The 26,688-nt window shown below is 37.1% G+C and overlaps 1 non-coding gene across 1 annotated transcript; it reads right to left on the bottom strand.

The window, feature by feature from the left end:
* Positions 1-3,958: 3,958 nt before the first annotated feature.
* Positions 3,959-4,064, bottom strand: LOC133302608 (small nucleolar RNA R71). Its single transcript, XR_009750367.1, has one exon. It is a non-coding gene; the product is annotated as a small nucleolar RNA R71 (small nucleolar RNA).
* Positions 4,065-26,688: the final 22,624 nt, after the last annotated feature.

Here is a 26,688-nt window from a genome sequence, read left to right as displayed (position 1 = left end):
TTTTCTCTACACTCTCAAAAACTCTCTGCATAACCACAGAGCTGAACTCCTGCTGAACAAGCTCTTCCTCAAGCATGCTGAAGAAAGGAAAGAAACCAAGGAAGCCCTCAGGGCCTTTGGAACATACTTGGAGAAGAAAATTTATCAGTTGGAGATGAGACTGATAGATGTTAATAATGAGATTGTCCTCAATATCGCCATGGCAGAACAATGATGAGGTCCACCATCAACTCCCTGGTTGCAATCATCAGCGATCTACTGAAAGATGCTGTAACGGCTCCCTGGAACGAAGTCCGTAGATTGCAAGATCTGCTCAGGAGCTAGACTATTGACACATCAGGAGATTGATGAAGCCAAGGAAGCTGAAGCTGCAAAGAGGAACCCTTGGGACAAGAGACCTCCACAATGAAAAGGAGAAACCCTCCTATTTATCTTAACTTAGTTGTTTTAAATTCTGTTTTTAATTTAGTTTCTTTTCGTTCCCTTGTAATTAATCTTTTTGAAATAGAAAAGACTTTTTTTTTATCAAACTGTTTGGTATATACATGCATTTCAGTTGTAGTATTAAGGCTGCCCAATTCTTTTGGATTAACTAACATACATGAAACACAAAGTCATTGACTAATCATGCTTGTTCTTTCTCTGAGTACTTGAAAATAGAAACAGTGCAGGGAATTTAATCCTCAGATTTTTTAAAGAAGTTGATCTGTGTGAACTCAAACTGGTAAGGAACGGAAAAATTCCAAACGCCTACTTCTGAGAGCGTTCCTGAGGTGTAACCACAATGAAACGTCTCAGCTTGCCTTGATGCTGTAAGTACTGCTGAAGACAGATGAATTCTGCTGTCAAGGATCAAAACAGAATCACACACTCACCTCACCCCCATCATACACCATCTGGTCAATCAGAAAGAACAAGGAACGTACTCAACAATGAACCAAAAAGGGACAGAAGAAAAACAAAGAAAAAGGGAACAACCATTCAAAAGAATTCAAGAAAAACTAGAAAACCTTCCTCCAAAGGGGAAAAAGGTTCAAGAAAATAGAAAAAGTCCAAGTTCAAAGGCACAAAAGCTAAACGTTCCTTGATCCCATAAATCAGGCCACCGCTTCTTCCACAGTTCCATACACTTACCCATCAAAGAAATCCTTGGAACGGAAGACAGCTGTACTTCATAGGAACACAGCCGAAAGGCAAGTTCTGAAGAATCACATCCAGGAATGGACAGAGCAAACACCAACCCATGAGTGACAGTGAGACAAAAGATCAACAACCTTCTCTTATCTGGGGACATAATACTCTTACTGTTTACTATGGAGAGTAGTTCATTTTCTGAAAAGTTCATGGTTGCTCACTGGCTCAAGTTCCTTTCTGTTATGCTATTCTTTTAAATTGGGCAGACCAATACAATATTTCTGAGTTGTTTGAGGACAACCAACAGTTTAGTTTTGGGGTGTTTGATGGGACATAAATTCATTCACATCTATGCCCATTTTGATGGCAAAATACCATACGTTCCCTCATCTGATGAGCAACTTCAGCATGAAAATCACTTGTTTTACACATTTGTGACAAAAACACAGTGGGGGAACGAATGGTAACGTATTCCTTTAAAATATATTAAAAGGGGAACGGACTGAGACACATTTAATGCACCTGCTCCATTCATTTAATGCTTATGTACACTTTGCAGGTAACGTAGAGTTAAAGACATCTAAAAAGCAAGGCAGTGCACCAACTGAGCAGCTGGAAACGTGAAGAGCAGGGAATCAAGAGTTCTCATTGGCTGAAAACAGAAGCAAAACATGGGAAGACCTGCAAACTACGACTAAATCATCACCAAACCTTGTTCCATCCAGCAATTTACGCAGCTTCCATACTCTGCTGCCACCGTCCCGTCCCCTCATTCAAGCAACTTGCTCCAAAGGATTTACAAGCTTGCCACTCTCCTTCCATCTATAAATAGGACCACCTGATATGCCTCTAGCATATATATGATATTTAGCCAAAATGAGAAAGAAATCTTGATTAATCTTGGAGAAAAAGGGCTAGAATTACTATTAATTTCATAAATCTCAATCAAAGATTGTGCAACTGATTCCTTTCTAATTTTGTAGGAAAAGTAGACAAAACTGGAGCCAAATGGAGATTTGCCAAAATGAAGATCCACGCTCATAGCGTGGATGTCACGCTGATGGCGTGAAAAATCAGAGACCTCCACGCTAATAGCGTGGAACTCACGTTGATGGCGTGAAACCATTATTGCTCCCACGCTTATAGCGTGGAACCCACGCTAGTGGCGTCAGCATTCAGAGGCATCCACACTCTTGGCGTGGATCTGACACTAAGAGCGCCAGATTGTGAAATCACAGACCATGCTTCCTAAAGGGTAGTTTTGGAAGATGAAAAAGAAGATTATAAAAAGGAGGCTCAGCACAGAATTAGGATTCTTCACCTAAGGAGACCGTCGTGCGTCAGAAGGAGAGCTCCGGAGAGAAATTCTTGATCTTCTTCTACTTCTTCTCGTACTTTATGTTTTTATGAATATTGGATTTTTAGCTATGATTATGTTTGGCTAGTTACTTTTTATTGTAGTCAGGGTCACAAACCTTATGTGAACCCTTGTTACGACGGATTGGTTTATTTTTACTAGTTTATATAAATTTCTTTCTCTTTACCTTGTGCGAAATTTCTGTTTTCCTTATTAGACTTGATCACTCAAATAATTGATGATAGTTTGAGGGTTAGAACCCTACATAGGAATATTGGGGTTTTCATCTTGAAAGGGGGTAAAGTAACAATTCGTATGCGTACTAGGAATAGACGTATGTTAATTGTAGATGTTTGAATTATCGTGTTCATTGCTTAATTTTCATGAGGGGTTACTAAGGGATTAGAATTCCAATTGAGGTTAAAGGGTTAAATTGCCAAGGGATTGGAATTTAACTAATAAATTCTAGATGATAATTATCTGAGTATTTATATGAATAAGTATTTTTAAATCAATCCAAAGTAATAAGTGGGGATCATAAGGTGAGTGCGCTCTGGCTACAATTCTTTCTCTCAATTACAAAAATTCATCTTTGTTCTTATTTTTTTTATTCAATACAAAAATTACAAAAACAAGCCTTTATTTCAGTTCTCAAATTTACACAAATCGACAGTAATTGTCAAAACCATTTGAACTCATCCATTCTTGAAAGGACTATTAATTGATATACGATCACAATCCCTGTGGAGACGAACTTTTCTTATCATTATATTACTTGTGCGATCGGTATACTTGCCGGTGAGCATCAAGTTTTTGGCGTCGTTGCCGGGGATTGGCGTATCTTCTATCTATTAATTTTGATTTTTAAGATTGGATTTTTATTTTATTTTTATTTTTAATTTCTTTGTGTTTCTTGAACAGTGCTACTAATCTCTTTTCTGAGTTATATGCGAGGTAAAGAGCCAGAATTTCCACTAGATTTGGAGATTACAAAAATAGAGAAGAGAAACAGAAAACTTGCTCGGAAGGAGCTTGCTTTTAACGAGTTAAGAGTTCTGTCTGAAGAAGCACACAAGATGGCAGACAACAACGATGTGGACAATCCGCTCATAGACACCATTCTGACGCCACTATTCAATAGGCCCAATTCAAGTATTATCCATCCTGAAGTTGGCAACAATAATTGGGAGCTCAAGTCTGAAAATATTCGACTGGTGAAGAGAGCTCAGTTTGGTGGAGAGGTTGATGAAGATCCTCATAGGTTTATAAACAGATTCCTGATGATCTGTGACTCGACCAAGCATCCTCAAGTGTCCAATGATGCAGTCCGGCTGAGACTGTTTCCTTTTTATCTTAAAGGAAAAGCTTTGAATTGGTTGGAGAGGCAGCCTACGAGAAGTATTCCTTCATGGGAAACCTTATCAAATAAATTCTTTGTTGAATTCTTCTCAATGGAGAGGTACAATCAAATGGTGAATGATATCACCAATTTCACTCAAGCTGAGGGTGAAACTATGTGTGCAGCCTGGAATCGCTTCAAAGATCTAATGAGGAGATGCCCTCATTACCCCATGACCAATGGTGATCAAGTTCGAATCTTTTTCAATGTATGCAAACCAGAAATCTGGATGGTCCTGAATGGCGCAGCAGGTGGTAGCATCAAATCGATGAGAGCAAATGAGACTCTTGCATTGATTGAAAGAATGGCTGCCAATGAAAATGAAGGGTTGTCATCTAAACCTAAGAGAGGTATTCTTCACCTGGACAATAATGATGTAGTGCTAGCTGAAAATAAATTGTTATCACAGCAAATGGCAAATCTAACATCGAGGCTTGACAAGATGCAACTCTCTAGTGTCCAAGCCCAAGCTGCTTCAGTTGTTTGTGAGTACTACAAGGGTGACCATGAGTCCAATGATTGTTCATCTATATTATCTTCTGACTCCCCTCAACAAATGCAGGTGAATGGGGTATGGTATGATCAAAGATCTCCGCCACGAAATAGTCCGAGGAATCAGAATTTCCCTTCTGGAAATAGCAATTTTCAGAGGAGAGATCAATGAGGTGGTCTTGATTATAGTTCTAACAATTATCTGCAGCCTCCACCAATTCCAGCTAAGGAACCCTCTGATTTGGAGAAGCTAGTGGGACATATGGCTCAACACTCTAATGCCTTCATGGAAGAGACTAGGGCTAATACCAAAAACATGAGTGCTTCTATCAGAAATCTGGAGAATCAAATTGGCCAGCTGGCCAAGCAAATTTCTGATTGAACTCCAGGTACTTTCCCTAGTAACACAGTTACAAATCCCAAGGAGGATTGTATGTTTGTCACAACTAGAAGTGGCAAAGTGGTGGCAGCTCCAGAAAAGCCGAGCATAAATGTGGAAGCTGAAAAGAAGCTAAAGGAGGTTAAGGAGCTAGAAAAAGAAATTGAAAAACCTGCTGAAGTGGAGAAGCCAGTTGAAAAGAAGAAGTTTGAGCTGAGTCCTGAATATGTGAGAGCCATGGCACCTTATCCTGACAGATTCAAGAAGGATGCTCAGAAGCAACAGTATGCCAGGTTCCTTGATATATTCAAAAAGCTTCATATCAATCTTCCATTTGCTGAAGCCTTGGCTAATATGCCCAATTATGCCAAGTTTATGAAGGACTTGTTATCAAGAAAGCATAAGCTGCAAGAGTGCCAAATAGTAACACTCAGTGAGGAGTGTAGTTCCATAATACAGAAGAAGTTTCCACCCAAGCTTAGTGATCCAGGGAGCTTTAATATTCAAATTGAAATTGGCAACACCAAAATTGGCAGGGCATTATGTGATCTTGGGGCTAGCATTAATTTGATGCCCTTTTCTATTTGTAAATCCTTGGGGATCACCGAGTTGAGGCCTACTTTGGCATCTCTTCAACTTGCTGATAAGTCTATAAGGAAGCCTTGTGGAATAGTGGAAGATGTTCTTGTGAAGGTGGACAAGTTCATCTTTCCTGCTGATTTTGTGGTGTTGGACATGGAAAGGGGAGCTGAGATGCCTCTTTTGCTGGGTAGACCTTTCTTAGCTACATCTCGAGCACTGATTGATGTTGAAAACGGGAAGCTCGAGTTAAGAATGAATGATGAAATCGTTACTATTCATGTCTTTGATTATTTAAAACAGTATTCTCACAAAGACGATTGTTTTAGTCTTGAAGTCTTAAAGGAAGAAAAAGATGTAGCGGTTGAGGTTCCTGAAAAAGCAGATGATTATAAAGAAGATGGAACCTCAAAAGTGGAATTGAAGGAGCTTCCTCAAACTCTAAAAGATGATGTCAAAGAGGTGAAGATGCCTCAAAGGAGGCGTAATCTAACCAAGAAAAAGGCAATGAGAAAGGAAGTGGTGAAACTCTTTGATATGAGTTGGAAGAGACGCCAGGAGCTGAAGTGTGACAAGAGACACCGAGACTCTATCTCTCGGAAAAATCAAAGCTTCAAAGAGTTCTTAACATGGCTTCATGGTTTGGAACAAATCTGGGAATGGTGGTCTCATACACCAAAGCATCCAGTGCCACCGGATCTTCCATTTGCTGAGTCATCCCACGCTGTTGAGGGGGATGACGTGGATGATTGATATCTCCTTGCTGACGGAGATTTTGTATATTAGTTTATTTTTCTGTTTCGTATTTTTAGTTACTTTGTGTTAGTATATCTCTCTCTGATGTTTTAACGTGCGCATTATAGTTTATCCTATATGCCACTGTTTGTTCCATTGTGCAGGTTTTTCTTCTTTCTTGTGGTTTAATTATTGCTGAGGATACCAATTCTCTAAATCTGGGAATGATAGTCTTGCATCTTAGAACTGCTGCAATTCTTCTATCAGGGGAGATATTCTAACTCTTTTAATTTTCTTAGTTATTTTTGTAGTATTTTGTGTGCCCTTGATTTAAAAAAAAATGATCTGTTTTTCAAGTAATTCTCAGGTTTAAATGTGCTTATCTAGTTAATATGCTTGACTGAATTCTTGGAAGCATGTTGTATGACTTTCTGGCATGACATTGCATAGATACAATTGGATTACATGATTGCTCGTTTGCCTGAACTGATGTTGTGGAATTCTGATAATGTCTGAAGTAAATTTTCTTGAGTCTATATTGATACCATAGCTGTGAGGTTTGAGCTTAAACACTGAATTTTCTTGTTGAGAGACCTCACTATTGTAACACTCTAGAACTTGATCTGTTTCTCTGTAATGCATGCATTGGTTGATATGATAAAGGCATTTTGTTCTTGTTAGCTATTGGCCAAAATAATCCACCTGTATGAAATTTTTCCATTGCTAGCCCCTTGAGCCTGGACTTAATTTTGTTTATAAATGACCTGTGCCTGATTGATGGCTTAACTTATATCCATGTGACTTACCTTGATTGAGATTGAATTACTGATGTGTTGAAAATAAAACAAAGAAATTAAGGTAAGCTCCACCAAGGTCAAGTAATTAGGGGATGTAAATTTCATCTGTGCCCTTAAAAAAAGAAAAAGAAAAAGAAGCAAGAAAAAGAAAAAAAAGGGTGAATGTGCATAAAAGGTGTTTGGAATGAATTAATTCCCGAAATTCTATGGGAATGTTAGTGGAGCAAAACCATTGAGTTAAATGTGTTAAAGTGAAATAATATCAGTTTTTCAATCTCATTGTTGTTAAAGCTACCGTCCATATATTCCTACCCTTTAACCCGGCCAAGTTATAACCTGTGAAGTCTTTTTGATCAATTGATGCATGTGTTTGATTCTTCATTTTTAAGAATTTTTGAGAATATGATCAAGCCTATGGTAGTGTTTTAGCTGTGATTGATTGAGTGCTCATGATACCCTTAAACACTGAGTGTTGAGTGGACATTATTTATCTGTGTGAGGGGTAATCAATGTAGACTTGTATCTTTAAGTAGCTGATGACATTGTTGGGAGTTTATGATATTGGGTCAGGCATGCATGGCATATTGTGTCTGAGAGTGTCTATGGATTGTTATGTTGGATTAATTGAATATGTCCTGGATTGAGTCTTGTACATTGCTGGGGACAACAACGCTTAAATCTGGGAATGATTTGATATGCCTCTAACATATATATGATTTTTAGCCAAAATGAGAAAAAAATCTTAATTAATCTTGGAGAAAAAGGGTTAGAATTACTATTAATTTGATAAATCTCAATCAAAGATTGTGCAACTGATTTCCTTCTAATTTTGTAGGAAAAGCAGACAAAACTGGAGCCAAATGGAGATTTGCCAAAATGAAGATCCACGCTCATAGCGTGGATGTCACGCTCATGGCGTGAAGAATCAGAGACCTCCACGCTAATAGCGTGAAACTCACGCTGATGGCGTGAAACCATTATTGCTCCCACGCTGATAGCGTGGAACCCACGCTAGTGGCGTCAGCATTCAGAGGCATCCACGCTCTTGGCGTGAATCTGACGCTAAGAGCGTCAGATTGCGAAATCACAGACCGTGCTTCCTAAAGGGTAGTTTTGGAAGATGAAAAAGAAGATTATAAAAAGGAGGCTCAGCACAGAATTAGGATTCTTGACCTAAGGAGACCGTCGTGCGTCAGAAGGAGAGCTCCGGAGAGAAATTCTTGATCTTCTTCTACTTCTTCTTCTTCTTCTCTTTTACTTTATGTTTTTATGAATATTGGATTTTTAGCCAACATTATGTTTGGCTAGTTACTTTTTATTGTAGTCAGGGTCACAAATCTTATATGAACCCTTGTTACGACGGATTGGTTTATTTTTACTAGTTTATATAAATTTCTTTCTCTTTACCTTGTGCGAAATTTCTGTTTTCCTTATTAGACTTGATCACTCTAATAATTGATGATAGTTTGAGGGTTAGAACCCTACATAGGAATATTGGGGTTTTCATCTTGAAAGGGGGTAAAGTAACAATTCATATGCGTACTAGGAATTGACGTATGTTAATTGTAGATGTTTGAATTATCGTGTTCATTGCTTAATTTTCATGAGGGGTTACTAAGGGATTAGAATTCCAATTGAGGTTAAAGGGTTAAATTGCCAAGGGATTGGAATTTAACTAATAAATTCTAGATGATAATTATCTGAGTATTTATATGAATAAGTATTTTTAAATCAATCCAAAGTAATAAGTGGGGATCATAAGGTGAGTGCGCTCTGGCTACAATTCTTTCTCTCAATTACAAAAATTCATCTTTGTTCTTATTTTTTTTTTATTCAATACAAAAATTACAAAAACAAGCCTTTATTTCAGTTCTCAAATTTACACAAATCGACAGTAATTGTCAAAACCATTTGAACTCATCCATTCTTGAAAGGACTATTAATTGATATACGATCACAATCCCTATGGAGACGAACTTTTCTTATCATTATATTACTTGTGCGATCGGCATACTTGCCGGTGAGCATCACCACCCTCATACAAAAACATCATCGGATTCTGGAGGGATTAAAGTCCAAAAGGAAGAAGATCACCTAGTAGTAGTAGTAGTTAGTAACTTAGTTTAATTTTCAGCTGTAACTGTAGTTAAGTGACAACCCCTTTTCTCTTCTCTGTAGACAACCATCAAGACTCCTCACGAGCAAATACCCATCTTTCTCCATTTTCTGTTTCTTTTTGTAAACTGTCTTTTAAATTAATATAAGTATTTTTCTCTTCGTTCCAATCGTTATCTCTTGACTGAATCTTGGGTCTATGTGATCTCAGTTGAGAATAATTATGTTTAAACTATCAGCCATGAGCTGAACTATCTGTGGAACGGGTAAACTGTGAAACTCTTAAAGAACTGTTCTCAAAACTCTTGACCGAAGCTTTTTGTATTTCTTTGGCTAAGTAAGCTATATTCATTATGCGCCAATGGAAATTGGGTACATACTGAGAAAGGAACTTCCATAAGGAAGGGATTTCAGACAGCTTAGCCATTGAGGGAAGGTAGATGTCATGGCAAAAACGCTACCGGTCACCTTAGGAATAAAGGGCCAACTCGTCCATTTTAAGGTTCTGAACTAAGTACCTGTTGGAGTCAAGGGAGCCGTAGGAATATGGAAACTTGTGAGCCATCTAGACCATGAGCTAAGGAATCAGAGTTGGCAGGCAAAGAAACTGGGACAAAGCCAAAATGTGCTAAGTCTTGAGCAGAGAAAACAACCCCTTTAAGAGTGAAGCAGTGAATCCGTTCCTTCTGTTAAACTGTTTTAACCACCACCCTGTTATCTCATGATTATAGTTATTTCTGTTTTAGTAGTTTTATATTATTTATAATTTATAAAAACTCCAATGATTGTTATCTCACCTTCTTCTAAACAGGAAGGATCACATAGATAACGCAGCGAGCAACTGTTTGCCATCAGATTGAACCTACTGTTCCTGAGGAATGTTGTCAAGACAGTAGGGAACGTTTGACCCGAAAGTTCATTTACTAACTTTTCTTCTCATTTTCACTCTTTATAAACAGTGATAAAACAATAATTAGCACTATATCCTCGTGGGAACGATAATTTGGGCATTAATACTCCCTTTATTACTTGATGCGTGCCCTTGCGCACTTGGGTTGGAACTAAGGGACGAATCTGTGTTCTGCAAGAACAGAGGAACGTCCCCTATCAGAACTTATATTTTCCACCATTAGCAAACCACCCAACACTTCGCATACAACTTCTTCTCCTTCAGAACTTGCAGAACAATCCTCAGATGCTCCACATGCTCCTCCTCCGTCTTGGAGTAAATCAAAATATCGTCAATGAAGACGATCACAAACTAATCCAGTACGGCTGGAAAATCCGGTTCATGTAATACATGAACACAACAGGTGCATTGGTGAGTCCAAACGGAATCACCAAATACTCAAAGTGACCGTATCTCGAACGAAATGCGGTCTTAGGGACATCCTCCGGCTTCACCCGAATTTGATGGTATCCGGACCGGAGATCAATCTTAGAATAAACGCAAGCACCCCTGAGCTGATCTAACAGATCATCAATGCGAGGGAGGGGATACTTGTTCTTGATTGTCACCTTGTTCAGCTGCCTGTAGATGTTAACCTCGATTTGGAAGACAAACCTTGCACTTTACTGTGTTCACTGCCAAACTCTTGGGAGCACATCATTGTGTCAATTGGTACTGGAGTTAATAAATTGTCATTCAAGACAGTTATTATTGCCTTATTGTCTGAGGAGATGAGAAGAGTAGGTTCTGAAGGTACCAATAATGAGGCTTTGATCGTTGGAGGGAGTAGTGTTGACATATCAAAATCTGGAAGAGGAAAATTGTAACACCCCGTGTGTACCCGGTTTGTTAACATGTCATCATTTTAAGCCACGCTTAATTAAAAATGCGGAATAACTTTTTACTTTCAATTATGACGTCATTATCATTACCAAGTTGAATTACTTAATTCATTTCATAAAATATTGCCTGTATGTAATTGCAAAAGGACAGCTAACATAAATACCTCATAATATAAATAACTGTGAGTATCTAAAATCACATAACTACAACACGTAGTCCGGACATAATCCTGATACATTATTACAACTCGAATCTAAACTAAAACATAGTCAAATCAATGTGGCATGGACAATCCCCATGCTCACCAAATAAGGCAACATAGCCAAACAAGGCCTCCACAACAACAACAACATAATCATAAAGATAACAACAAATAGCAACAGACATAATCTAACATCCAAGCATTTTCATCATATAAACTGCAATATCAGCTAAGCTCCAGCCTCCTGCCGCTAGAGGTCTCAACCCCCGCATTACCTGAACCTGAAAACGGTGCCCCAAACGTGGGGTGAGATCTCTAAACAGAAATCTCAGTAAGACAAGGGGTCCTCAAGGATCTTCTACCCTAAGCTCACTTACATGTGCAATATAAGTTCAAAAGCAGTTTAACAATATAAGTTCCAAAACAGTGCAATGCAGCAGATAATCATGTCATGTGTTATAACTATTCTACTGATCAGAGAAGTGCAGGAATACGTCTATTACCCACACGGTACACGCCCATACTGTACCCGCCCACAGGACCACCCCATGGCCTCCTGTCTAGGCGAAACACCACATACACATTATAAGCAATTGCACTTAACAACTTCATAGCATTTCAAATAAGCAGTACATGAAACACATCATGCATATAACCATCCCCCATGGGACATGGTGGAACAAACAATGGTTAAACCGAGGACACAAAAGCTTACCTTGCAAGCTAACTATCCAAGCCAAGAGTCCAACCAAGCTCAAAGCCCAAACATAACAGAATCACAATCTGTTTTGGACCAGCAATCATATCAACAACCATAGCTGATAAGCATATTAAATAAAGACAACACTTCTCTTTTACGTTTCATGTCTTTAGACTTCTCACAAAGCCACAAGCGCTTGATCACTTAGATTCTGACTTAGATTAAATATACAGAAGTCCACATTAACCCACAATGGGTCCACAAACCCAAAATAGTCTTCTGTATGAACAGTACCGCTACTGTTCTCGAAAACTCAGAATATCCGGATATATGTCGGGGCCATATCTGAATATCCATATCCGGATATCATATCCGGATATCATATCCAGATATCTCAAAGCCTATATCCGGATATCAATATCCGAATATCCATATCCAGATATTTCGTGACAGAATGCAGCTTTTGCATTTCGCGAGATATCACTTCCAAGATTCCATTTTTAACACTTCTAAACGTTAAAGCATGCATCTTTAAGCCCATTTAGGTTTATATACTGGTTGGTTACTTAAACAACTCATTAAACATGCCAAGACTCCACTTTTAATCATGTAAAACTCATGATCAAGGTTGGTACCACTTACCCAAGCTTTAAACAAAACAACAATGGCTCTTGGAGCTCTCAAGTTCTGACTTGCAAGGAAAACGAAAATGACAACAAAGCTTGGTTCTTTTACAACAAAGATGGCTCCTTGAAGCCACACAAGCTAAGAACAATGGCTTTCTCCTCACAAAAAAATGGAGTCAGCCTTTAAGCACTCTAAGACAGAACTTCAAACTCAGAAAATGGCCAACTCTCCTTCACAAGGTTGCTCTCAAGTGTATAGAAGGCCAAGGAGGAAAGAATCAAAGGTAAAAATGGTGTCTTGAAGGTTTTCACATGCATGGAGAGCAAGGAAGAAGGTGGCAGCAGCCAACGCTCTCAGAACTTTCCCGTAGGCACGAAATAATGACCTACAAATCTGTGCCAAGGCCTTATATAGGCCACTTAAGTCTTAATCGCACTGTATTAGCGCTAATTGCTACGCTTAGCAATTTAATCCCAAACTTTGAAATCTGAACCTACTCATTTTTCTAAGATTTGTCATATTTTTATTTTATTTTTTGCAGCACCTTTCTGGTACACGCTTTTCCATAGCCAGTATCGGTTCTGGCACCATTTCTTGTTATTTTGACTTGAAACTTGTTTTACAAGTCTTACATATTATTCTAGGAATATTCCCATACTTATTATAATTTTTCGGGATACTTCATCGGCACACATTTATACCGAGTAGCAGAACCGATATATGCACTTTTCGTCAGAAAAGCGACTTTCAGCATTATTATTCACTTACTATAATTATTTAAGCCTTGCCATAATTATTAGGGTCAATTATGGAATTACTTTCAAATTCTCATATTTACTTAATTAACGGTGCGAGTCCTTACAAAAATCGAGGTGAAGGTCAAAGTCTCGTGATAAATTCAAAGTAAGGTGTTGGAGGTGCAAACAGATTGGGCACTTGAGAAGGAATTGCATAAAAGTGTGGGTCCTGAGAAGCGGGATGACCCACTATCTTAAAGTTCTGGTGCAAAGAAGGATGATGGAGATAGCGCAAGTGATATGTAGATGGCATTTAACAGTCATAGCAACTGCAATGACTGGATCATTGACACTAGGGCTTCTTTTCATATGATACATCATAGGGAGTAGTTATGCACCCATGAACCATATTCTGGCTTACAGTCATAATGGGAGATGACACGACTCATGCTATTATGGGACGTGGAAATGTAAAGCTAAAGATGAATGACGTAACAATCAAGAATCTGCTGGACATGATGCATAATTCGGGGCTTACCAGAAATCTGATCTCCATTGGTAGTAAGGCAGAAGCATGTATTAATTTCAGCAATGACAAGTATTCTTGCAAGCTGACTCGAAGAGCTTTGGTTATTGTAAAAGGAGAGACCCATGGTAAATTATGGAAACTGCTAGGTAGCACAGTGTTTAGTGGTGAAAGCTACATATCTAAACAGGCAGAATAGGACACTGCAATGTTATGATGACATAGGAGGCTGGGGCATATTGGAGGAAAAGGTCTGGGACTCTGACATCAAAGATGATGGCGGATGGAAATCCAAGCTGCTCTATGGGGTTTGGATTTTGCGAGCATTGCCTACAAGGGAAGCAAAATCTGGTGTCTTTTGACTCCATAAGAGGAAGAGCTGAGGGGGTTCTGGAGCTGATACACAGCGATGTGTTTGGCCTCGTACCTGTAACATCACATGGAAAATCAAAGTATTATGTTTCTTTTACTGATGATTTTTCAAGATATGAGTGGTTATATTTCTTGTGTAGCAAGGATAAAGTGTTTGATAAATTCCGCGAATTCAAGGCCTTGGTGGAAAATCAGTTTGACAAAAAAATCAAGGTGTTAAGGACTGACAATGGAGGAGACTTATGTTCAACAAAGTTCGATGAGATCTATGTGAGCAATAGGATTGCAAGGCAGAAGACTATGTCTTACTCACCTCAACAGAATGGGGTGGCAAGGAGATTGAATCGGTCTCTCATAGAGAAAACACGGAGTATGTTAAGCGGTGCAGGCTTAGCAGTTGAATTTTGGGCAGAGGCAGTGGTTACTGCTTGTTATTTGAAGAACAGATCTCCTACATCGGCCTTGAAGGAGAAGACTCCGTATGAAGCACTGTTTAGGAAGAGCTCAGACGTATCTCATGTCAGAATGTTTGGTTGTGAAGCATATGTGCATGTACCCAAGGAGAAAAGAAGCAAGCTTGACAATAAATTAGAGAAGTGCATTTTTATTGGGTACAAGGATGGCGTCAAAAGACACAAGTTGTGGAATCCTGATACTCGAAGTGTAACTTACAGCAGAGACATTGTGTTCAGGGAATCTATGTCGAATGAGATTCTTCCGAAAGCTCCTGAAGAGCCATAAATTGTGGAGTTAGATGTGAGTTTGAAAGAAGATATAGTAAACTCATAGGTCAGAGTGAGAAGTTTGAATTATGAAGCTGCTGAATATAACATGGTTGAAGATGAAGATTCTGAAATTGAGGCTAAAGTTGAAGCACCAGTGTTGAGGAGGTCAACAAGGGAAAGAAGACCATCTGAGAGATATACACTTGAAAACTATAACATGTATGCTATGATGATAGTTGTGTCCTGAATATTATAGGTGATGATCCAATCATTATAAGACAAGATAGAAACTCAAAGAATGCGAAATAGTGGAAGGAAGCCATGAAAAATGAGATGAAATCTCTGATGAAAAATCAAACTTAGAGTTTAATGAAGCTACCTGCAGATCAAAAGACGATTGGTTGCAAATGGGTGTTCAAGAAAAAGCTTGGTGTCAATGGGGAAATTGAATGATACAAGGCTCATTTGGTTGCGAAAGGATACTCACAAATAGAAGGAGTTGATTATGGTGAAGTGTTTTCACCTGTTGCAAAGTTGAATTCCGTAATACTAGTTTTATCTGTAGCTGTTGCATATAATCTTGAGATTAAGTAGCTATATGTGAAGATTGCGTTCCTTCATAGTGATTTGGAGGAGAATATTTTCATGAAGCAACCAGAGGGATTTGCTGTAAGAGGTAAAAAGGACCTAGTGTAACACCCAATCAGTTTGTTAACTACCATATGGTCTTAACAGCGCAGCATACCTGATAAAAGTAGCGGAAGACTTAACTAAATTCTTTTATGTTTACATAATGTAATTACCATTTCTAATTTATTTCTCAATTAATTAATATCTTTACAGTCTCATACCTGTACAAATTTTTAATGCTACAATACCTGTGATCGTATTTAATGATCATACCAATATCTGAATACGATATCATGTACCATTCCGGATAAAGTTTAACGGATAGCATAACGACTATAAATTGGACAACTAGGGAGTGAATTCCGCTATACTATCTTGTACCTGATAACAGACAAATCCAATTCACATAATGACCTATTCATAAAAATACCATTGTGCTATCACTGATAACATCACACGACATAATTTACATCATATACATAATCCTAAAAGTATCCTGATTCATAAACATATATCTATAGTCGTTCATCTCAAAATACATATCTGTCTATATAACAATGCATGATACTACAACATGCACACAAAATACAGACATCCCAACATATAAATCTTCATCGATCCTGTATGCTCTAACCCTGTGCGGGTCCCTTGCCCTGCGAGGGTTCTCCTGCTACTGCTTTACCTGAAACATATAACCCCAAACAGGGTGAGAGACAACATCTCAGTAAACTCAGGGTTTATGAGTAGTCTCCACCCATGAGTTCACTTCCCGCATGAAAGGTCAGATAACATAGCATAGAATACATCATATATTACCACATATACACAACATATTCAGTAACTATACTCCAGGGCTATATCCCACATTAGGAGTGCCACTATATACTTCCCAGCATCATGAGTCCAACATATAGAAGTCTACTTCCCGGCACCATGGATCCGACATATGGAAATCTACCGGAACCATGAGTCCGACATATGAAAGTCATACACCACTATTACAATCCACATATTTCATATTGAAAATTACAAATCACATCACATCACAATATATCATATCCTAATACATCATATCATAACATATGCATGAGCTACATGAATGCAACTATACTACCATCTAACGTACAATCACACAATTATAAAACCAAAGTCCTAAAGGACCATGGTGGAACAACATAGGTAAGAAAACCCCTAAACCAGGAGCTTACCTCTCGATGCTCCTAAATCACGCTTACTCGAGTTACAAGTAACCTTCGTAAAATTCACAAAATCCTGACTTGGAATCACCGTATCACTTGCTACACATTACAATACTTGTTAACTAACTATACTTGACAATTTCATGCCCATACAACAAGTCAACCCTACTAACACAAATTCAGGAAATACATCCACAAACTCATTCACCACTGAGATGTTTAGAATATCTTCCTCTTTCTCACCACAAGACCACCCACAAATACATAACCTAGATCCCCAACCTTCAAAGCCTTAATAGTTTGACACACAAATAAGTAAGGAGAAGGATTAACAGTGGGCTCCTCAGGAGACAATATTAGCTTCTTGCCACAACAATCAATCATTGCACATTTTTTAAACAACCAATCCATACCCAAAATCAAATTAATAGTGGCCAGGGGTAAAACAATCAAATCCACAGTGTAACCCCTGCTATCAAACTTAAACTCTACACTATGACAGATAAATGAAAAATCACACACTTCCCCAGTAATTGTACGCATAGGGAAATTCATCTTCGGCACATTTAAATTTAACCCTTTAGCCACATATTCCGCAATAAAAGAATGTGTCGCTCCAGAATCAAACAATATAGACAAATCATAATTAGCAATAAAGATTATACCTTTAACCAAATTCGGAGCTTTATTAGACTGTTGATCATTCGTAGTATAAACCCGTCCAACAGTAAGAACAAGTGGCAAATCATGTAGATTCACAACATGCCCAGCATTAGAAGTACATTCTCTAGCAAAGTGGCCAGTCTTGCCACACTTAAAACAAGCATTTTGAGCCATCCAACAATTACCCTTATGAGATTTTCCACACTTGTCACATTTAGGAGCCTGTCAGTAGATCCACCTCCTGAGGCTCCACCCCTCTTAAATTGACCAGAAGGTTGCCTCACTTGCAAACCTTTACCCTTATTATTATTTCTCCATTGGGAACCAAAAGGATTGTTTCTCCAATTAGAACCAGATGGACCAACATTCTTCTTGACCTCATTATCACGAGTAGCATTAGATTTAGAATACCTACCATAAATATTCTCAACCCTCTTGCATTGGGTAACTAGATCAGCAAAGTTCCTCACAGCTGTATTAGACATACATTTTGCAATATTCTCATTAAATCCTCTCTGGAACTTAGCAGCCAAGAATTCAGGGTTAGGCAGAGTCCCACCATAATTAGTAAACTTGACCAGTTCATTAAATTTAGCAACATGGGCATCAACAGATAAAGAGCCTTGAACCAACTGATCAAGTTCACCTTACTTAGCTTCCCTAGCATCCCTGGGAAAATACTTTTCATGAAACAAATTATCAAACAAAGCCCAAGTAATATCCCGCTCTTGTATAACAAAAGGTCTAGACATATTGCACCACTATTCATGAGCGTCTCCCTCTAGCATATACAGAGAATACCCTTCTGAGGATCCTGACATCTCATCACCTGAAAAATCTTATCCATTCGCTGCAACCAAGTAATAACTACTTTTGGATCTTTAGGTCCCAGAAATGATGGAGGCTTGTGCTTCTTGAAAAATATCAGCCTTCTCTCTTGCACATCTGCCCCCTCAAAGTGCTCAGCTACAACAGTATGCTGACTGGCATCACCAGTGTGGTGACTAGCCTCACTCTCCCCTAGATGAGGAGTAGGAACATGTGTAGAAGTAGGGGTCACAGTAATTATATGTGAAGGAGAATCAGTTCCCCTATTAGCATCCCTCTCTTCCCTCATCTCAGTCATGAAGGTATTAAGCAAATCTTGATTCGCTTTCATAAGATTTTCAGTCATATTCCTATTTACAGTCGTCTCATTCTACAGAGCAGTCAACACTGCAGCTACAGGATCAAGCTCAGGAGGATCTGCACTCAGTGCCCCACGGTTGCCACAAAGCTTTCTCATGACAACTGTACATGTAACACAAAGAAATGAGTTAATTAGACCCACACTAAGGAATCACATATACAATGATCACAAAGAGTCTATAGACAACTATACAGCACTAAATACATCCATACAAGTACATAGTTCCTTAAACAAATGGCTTTGATACCATAAAATGTAATAGCCCATTGTACACTGGTATTGTTAACATTGTTTATGATATTAAGCGCAGTTACAATCACAACAGTACATTTAAATTTACAGTAAAACTTTTTCTTTTTATTACCGTTTACAAAATCCTTACGTTTACAAAACGTTCGTAATAACAATTTTCCAAAAATGTGATTGCAACTCAAAACTATTGCGGAACCATAAATCTTACTGCTTAACATCACACAAGGTCTATTTTAAAATTGCTAAGTGGTTCCCATAAACCAACGAAGCACAAATACACAATTTGATGTTTTACTTACTTAAGGTACACTCAGTTTTTCCAAAATTTCACATGGACTACTTGTCCATAAATTCCCATCTTTTGATATGTTATTCTACACTCTTTTAAATTTCCAAAAAAGTATCTCACGCTTCAATTGGAGTTCTACAACTCCATATACGCTCGTCGTAAGTTACTTCCTTAAAACTGTCAAAATTGCACTGTTAGGTACATCAACATCCCTCACTGTTTTTAAAAATGCAGACGTTCCACAAATCTTATTTCCACCAAATTTTAATATGTTCTAGGAGACACCTCAAGCTTCAGTTTGATATATCATAAGCCTAATTTGGGTAATAAATGAGAGAGATATGAATTTTTCAAAAATGTGCACCAATGCGGTAAAATACAGCGCAGACAAAAACATCTCTCACTCAAACGCAAACTCGGAAGTTTCTATAACTCCAAATGGCACCAAATTTTATGAAAACATAGGGGACACCTTAATCTTCAAAATAAGGTATGTTATGCATTATTTGGACCACTGTGGAGAAATTTATGGCCTCTCAAAGTTAGGGTAAAATCTCACTATTTTTCCAGAAATTTCAGCAGTCTCCTTTGTTTTTACAACTTTTATCCACTTTATACAAGTGTGTTCCAATACTCAAAAATGGTACCTAATAGACCAAAAGGGTGGCATCCAAAGGATCAACCATCTTGGTGCATTTGCAACCCACAATATACATCAATAACTGCAATAGGCTTTAGGCCCTTCCATCATATACATTAATATTTACATATACAAGATTCTCTAATGATACAATAACATTACATCAACTATCAAATTAAACTATTATATAACCCACATAATATCAAATGACTTAGAAACAAAAGCATGAACAACTCTAAACATGTTTATAACATCTCATACAAGATCAATGTTCATGCATTAAGTCAATGATACAAAATAAACAATATCAAGTGCATCAAAATAATATCTCAAAATGTCATGTAATCCTCATGCACTCCTTTGTACATGTCAAAATACTCCATATGTCTGTATCCACTCTAAGTGGACTTCTTGCCCAAGGCTTCTCCAGCAGCACTAGTGGTACCTGAAAATAATGCCCCATAACGCGGGGTAAGATTTGACAATCACAGTAAACCACGAGTCCTGGAGGGTCACTCCACCCATGGCTTACTCAAATGTGCAAACAGTAATAATATCCATATAGTACATCATGCCATCAGACAATCAATCAATTAATCAAATAATCAACAACCAACTGGCACAAATCCAAAAACATCCATCATCCAAAAACATCCATCATAGATATTGTTCAAGGACCCCATCATATAACTCCTGAGACATTCCTAGAGTGTTAACAACTCTAAGACCAACGCCAACCAGAATCCCCATAGAGAGTCCTATCCGGCGGAAGTCCCCCAAATTCTATAGATCAGAGAACAGGTAGTCATGCCTAATGACAATCAGGTCGCACGAGCAATTAGGCTCAATAAGCAATCAAGCTTCACAGGCAATCAAGCCTCACGAGCAATCAGGCTTCACAAACAACATGCATATTTCATACAACATTTTATATGCATGAACATACTTTATTAAACATTATCACAAATTCCAACCATTCCCAAAAGACATGGCGGAGCACACAAAGGGACTAACCCCAGGACACACCAAAGTTTACCTGTAAAAGTTCCATAAGCAATTTTACAAACCAACAAAGAGAAGCTTCCAAAGCTTAATCCTCCAAGATTGGACCAAAGAGAGTCTACCTATAATGATCATACCATAATATGATCAATCATATGCTTGAGAATACAGAAGCAAACATAAACAACAACTCTCAGAAAAACCCTAGCTCACGGCCATTAAATCTCAAAGTATAACCAATTGTGCTTCAATTTCCGCAAACCAATTCCATCACTTGAATAACCTTAACAATCAAATCACCAACACATTCACACACTATCCATCAAGCCACAACACAATTTACATCATTTCCCTAATTTGGTATATAATGTAGCCAGGGTAATTTTCAACAATTCACAAGCTTAAAACTCTTATAAAACTCCATAATTTATGATTCAAACAACCACAATCAATTACATCATCCATCAAAGACTTTCTTAACAAATCACCATTCTTATATCCTTGAAAATTTGTCTAAGTGTTGGAACCAAAATCACTTAAATTTTTATTGGATTTCTACTGATTATTTATCCATACAAACAATAAATTCCAAATGAACGTAGCCATAAAACCTCTCTAACCATGCTCACCAACATACACATCATATTATGTCCAAAATTTCGATCCACAAGAAATACTCAGTGAAATTGAGAAATCTTACCACCAATGGTTTCCTAGGCTTCCAGAGATCAATATACAAGCTTCCAAGCAACAAAAACCACCAACAATGACTACACTAACCTCAAGAAACCACCACCTTCAAGTCCTTGGATCTCCTCAGACACTCACTTTTTCAAGAAATTCTTTTAGAGTTTTTGATCACCAAGAGATTTCGGGTATTTTTTGTGTTGTAACTTTCCTGATTCGATGTAAAAATAAAAAGTTGCAAATCAAGCTCTTCCTCTAATGATGGGTTCGGCCAAGACGTGTCTAAGGAGGAAGAAGAAAAACTTTTAAGGCCATTTCAAGACCAATAGGAATTAACCACCTATTTTCACTTTTTACAAAAGTTTTTAAAATATCTTAATTCATTTTATTTAATTAATCTTCTGGAAATCTCAATTAATTTCAAGAATTAGGTATTTTATAAATTCAAGATGCACAATTATAGTTTAATATGTCACAATACAGTGTTAAAAAGATCCGAGTAATTTTTTCATGATTCCACTTTTGCTTCTATTCACAAACTCATTGTATTTTTTCAAAAATATCAAAATTCATCAAATAATTCAAATAATTATTTATCTATGTTTTAAACACTTATTTCAACATATATCCATTCTCAGAATATTTATATGATTTTTGAGTCTCTCTGTAAAATTATATTGCAATATTTTATCCATTAATAATCACTATACATCAGTTTTTCAAAAAAGTGCCTACCTACTTCCAAATTTCATTCTGAATCCAAATCCAACATTATTTTCACCAAATAATGTTTAACTATATCATTTCATGATTTTAGGATTCAGTAATTGTCAAATTTCCATTTTGCCCTTCGAGTGCATTTTCATCCGAAACTCAGGATTTTCACTAATTAAGCCTTATAATCTACAATTCAATCATAATAATGCATTTTTAATTATGAGAGGTGTTATAGAAGTCATCAGCGTGCATGAAAAGTGTAACAGCCCGTTGTACACCGGTATTGTTAACATTAATTATGATATTAAGCGCAGTTACAATCACAACAATTCATTTATAAAAATGCGAATAAACTTTTTTTCGATTATTACACGAACATTTAAAACAATAAAAAGCGTAATAATTAAAAGCTGTGACCATAACTGTAAACTCTTGCGGAATACTTATTTAAACTATTTTTATATCTTACTTTACTTATTATAAGTCACTAAGGGGTTCCCATAAACCCACTTAGCCATTTTCTCAATCTTACGTTTTTACCTATCCGAATATGGTTCGGTAATTATTTTTTTACGAACACACCGTACCAAACTAGACCTTTCTCTCTAGTTATCTTTTTTTCTTACTTAATTACCTTTCTAAGAAGCTATCACACGCTTTATTTGGAGCTCGTTTGCTCCGGATATCGCCATTTGAAGTTGGACAAGCAAAACTGCCAACCAACCCCAAAACAGCTCTAAACGTCCCTCACTCCATGAATTACTGAAGAAAATCAACTCATACAATTGCTCTCAAATTTCTACACCACAAACTAGACACCTCAACCTTTAATTTGATATATCATACGCTTAATTTGACTGAGAGACGAAGCAGGAATAAAATTCCCAAAAACTGCCAGAAACAGCCCTTGCATAAGAGAGTTCTGGACAGTCTTTATCCACAGGCCTCTACAGGGCTGCGTACAACCCAGAATATTCTCATATTTTGACACAATGTAGGGGACATCTCAAGCTTCTAAATGGCATATGACACGTCCCTATCGTACCTCTATGGAGGGAGATATGATCTCCCGAAGTTTGTCTAAAATCTGCCAATTCTACAAAAAATTCGTCAGAGTTTCCTTTGTTTTTCCTAAAATCTCCAAATTTGCATAAGTTCTCTAATACCTCAATGTACCTAATAATCCAATGGGTGGCACACACAAGGACCAACAATGCCTTGGGGCACTTACGACCCAACTCAGTTTATATTTATTACACATTATAGCTCACTTTATAATCCTTAACTTATTTCAATCACCAAGGTCCATTTACATACAATTTCTCAACATAATAGTAATCATGAACCTAAAATAGGCCTAAGGCCCTTCCATCATAATACATCATGCATCCAAGGTACAATTACAACATTTAACTTACATGTTACAACTTACAACTTCAACTTTAAATTACAACTTACAAATATTACAACTTTAATTACAAATCGAAGCATAAGTTTAAATGACATAACCACTAGACTTAGGCAAAACAACATGAACAAATATGCTAATGAAACTCATCCTACATACATATGAGATGTTCATGCCCTAAGTCTATCCTAGGCCACATGGCCATCAAGATGCAAAATAATGAAAGTGCTCCAACTAATCACCCTACGGGCTTCTTGCTCGCCGCTCCAACGCCACTGCTACCTCCTGAAATAAAGCCCCCAAGACGGGGTGAGATATACGAATATATCTCAGTAACCCATAGGTTCTAGAGAAAACTCCGCCCAATGGCTCACTTCGATGCATATAAGTAATATAAAATAACCACTTTCAAAACGGGATAAAGCAAGGGATTTAGAGAAACTAGGGAATATCGGGATACAAAATACGACGAAGCTGGAATGGTAGCTACCAATACCAAGCAACGTCCTCGGCATATATAAGCCTACGGGTATCATCCAAGGTGTGTTCCAAGAACCACAACCAAGGTACCCCTCCCATCCATATACACCCGAGACATTCCTAGTGTGCTCCTATCCGGATCACACACCACGACCCTAGGTCAATTGGAACTCCGTTTTGGAGACCTATCCAGTGGAAGTTCGAACTGCCCGAAGGCTAACTGTCTACTGGCCAGAGACTCGGTACATAAGTACCCTCATATATACTACATGCATGCTCATGTTATTATACACTACTCATATACATTTCCTACCATCATCCTCAACGGGTATGGTGGAACACACAAGGGGAACAAGCCCCAGTACCAAGAGGTTACCTGTAAAAAGCTCAATTCCAAGCTTGCTTGAATTTCACGTATTTAATCCAATGCCTCTAAACTTGTTCTTCAACCTATGTACCATCAAATTACAAGTTATATCAATTCATGCCACCACACAAGTCAAAGACAATTACCCCAATATTTTCAAGATTTAATACATATTAACACATCTTTCAAAACCACAAGTTAATACAAGTTTCCAAACTAACCATCTATATAGCATATACTTGAATTTACTTGCTAAATGTAATCAAACACTTATGTGAATTTACTTTCATCCCTAGGTCAATTAATCCTGTAGTGGCCGAATTGCACCACTTAGAAACTCCAAGAATTTAACTTGTTTTCCTATTCATATGCCTTAGTTAATTCCTTATTTGATCACTAAGTAGTCTTATATAAATTATTACATAACTTTTTCATCAAAACTCTAACATAAACATAGTCTACATCCTAGACTTAATTAAGATTTCACACTTTATGTTTGGTTCAAATACTAGCCAATTATCATTAAATGTCCTAAGGATCATTATTTTACATAACCAATGAATTAAACACTTAATTTGCACAACTAATTTTAAAGGGCCGAAATACACACACTTTTTACAGCATCAACATCCTGTGCCATTTTAATCACGAAAAATTCATCTTAACTCCGATTCCCTTGAATTTTTGATATGTTATAGTAGACAATTAGGGCTTTAATTTGGCGCAAACCACACTCCATTTGGAGTCCTGTAGCCTCATATATGAATTTTTTTAACATAACAGCCTCTATGTTGATCCTAAAAGGTCTATAAGGTTCTTTTGAAATTCCTATACTTCATTTTTTTTACAAACCAACTCTAAATCATATTACATTTATATTTCCACATACAAACTTGATTAAACACATCCTTTAACTATTTTATCACATGATGACCGATTTGCCTAGTTTAAGGTTTAATGAATTCTCTTTCAATTTTTCTATCACTTGAACATTCATCAATGCATATACTATCTTTTATTTCATTTAGACATATTATCAAACACTTGGTGTGCATATTTTTACACACAAAATTTGAACCATACAACTCATCCCTTTTGAGATTTCAATCATTCAACCAAAGATTCATCAATTTTCTTATAAACTAGTTACCATTTTCTTCACTCAAATCCTAAAAAAATCATTCCAATTTCATGATTCCACTTAGGCAATACATCAAACACTTGATATACATAATTAAAGACATAAGGGCTGAATTATATATGGTGTCATAGACCACCCCATTTTCAGATTTTAACCCATTTCATGGTGACATTTCAACAACAATCAACCAACCAACGTAATTTATAGAAAACCCCAACATATAACATCACATAGGTTTCAAGAAAACTTAAGGAAAAGATATGAAAACCTATATTTCCAAGTCATATTTCAGCCATTAAAATTCATGGAACTTACCACCACTAAACTCCAATTGGCTTGGAGATTGTCTTCCAACTTTAAAACTAACAAAACAGCCCCCTTTTTGCTTCCTTTACAAGAGTAGGTCGCTGGCTGCTCAAGGAGAACAACAAGCATTTGAAGACCTCCCACAAGGAACAAAATGGATGGTTAAGATCCTAAGACACTAAGCTACACTTTTTGTGTTGAGTGTTTGGTGCAAATGTGACTTAATCTAAGTGAACCAACCTTGCCCTTACAAAGAATGGAGTCTCGGTCTTCATAAAAGAAAAGAAAGGAAGAGAGCATCGTGAGATGATGCAAAAGAGGGAACCGACCTACATACATAAAATAAATGGACCAAACACCTATAGTCTTGCTTGCTTTGACTTTTGTAATATTAAAACTCATCCAATTGGTTCTTTAATTGAGAAAGTAGCGTGAAGTGTAAAAGAATGAGAATAAGAAAGAGACAAACCGTAAGAGACATGTAGTATTGTCCAATCATATTAAACTTTACTTAATTTAACTATTACATAGTTATTTCAATTCCTATGGTTACTATTTTTCATTAATTTGACCTATTTTTCATAAATAATCTAAACATAATTAGATAAAATTAAGACTACTTAAAAATCATAAAATTTACTAAATAATTTTCTTATAATATCTAATTCAAGTTTAGACCAATTCTTACTTATTTACACAATAGTCCTAAACTTTCACCATAATCACATATATATCCTAAATTCTTATCATACATTATTAAATGACTTGCTTGGCATGAGAGGCATTCTTATTTATAACGTCATGTTTTCAACATGATTTACTTATTAATACCAATATAAAAGACTTATCTAATCCATACTTACAAAACTTTCTTTTTAAATAGCTTATTTAATTTAATATTCATATGACATTTTAAAATCTTAAAGGTATGGGTTGTTATAAAAAAGGGATAAGAGACAACCGACCTTGATAAAAAAATCTTGGCCTATTGCTTATGTTTCCAATTGGTTTGGCTTTTCCACAAGTAAACAATTCTTATTGGTTACTTAT

This window comes from Gastrolobium bilobum, unplaced genomic scaffold, assembly GCF_033153095.1.
Source record: "Gastrolobium bilobum isolate Gb01-03AN ecotype WA unplaced genomic scaffold, APGP_CSIRO_Gbil_v1 utg12088, whole genome shotgun sequence".
Lineage (NCBI taxonomy): Eukaryota > Viridiplantae > Streptophyta > Magnoliopsida > Fabales > Fabaceae > Gastrolobium > Gastrolobium bilobum.
The sequence above is the reverse complement of the archived record's forward strand: the minus strand, read 5'-3'. Positions and strand labels throughout refer to the sequence as shown.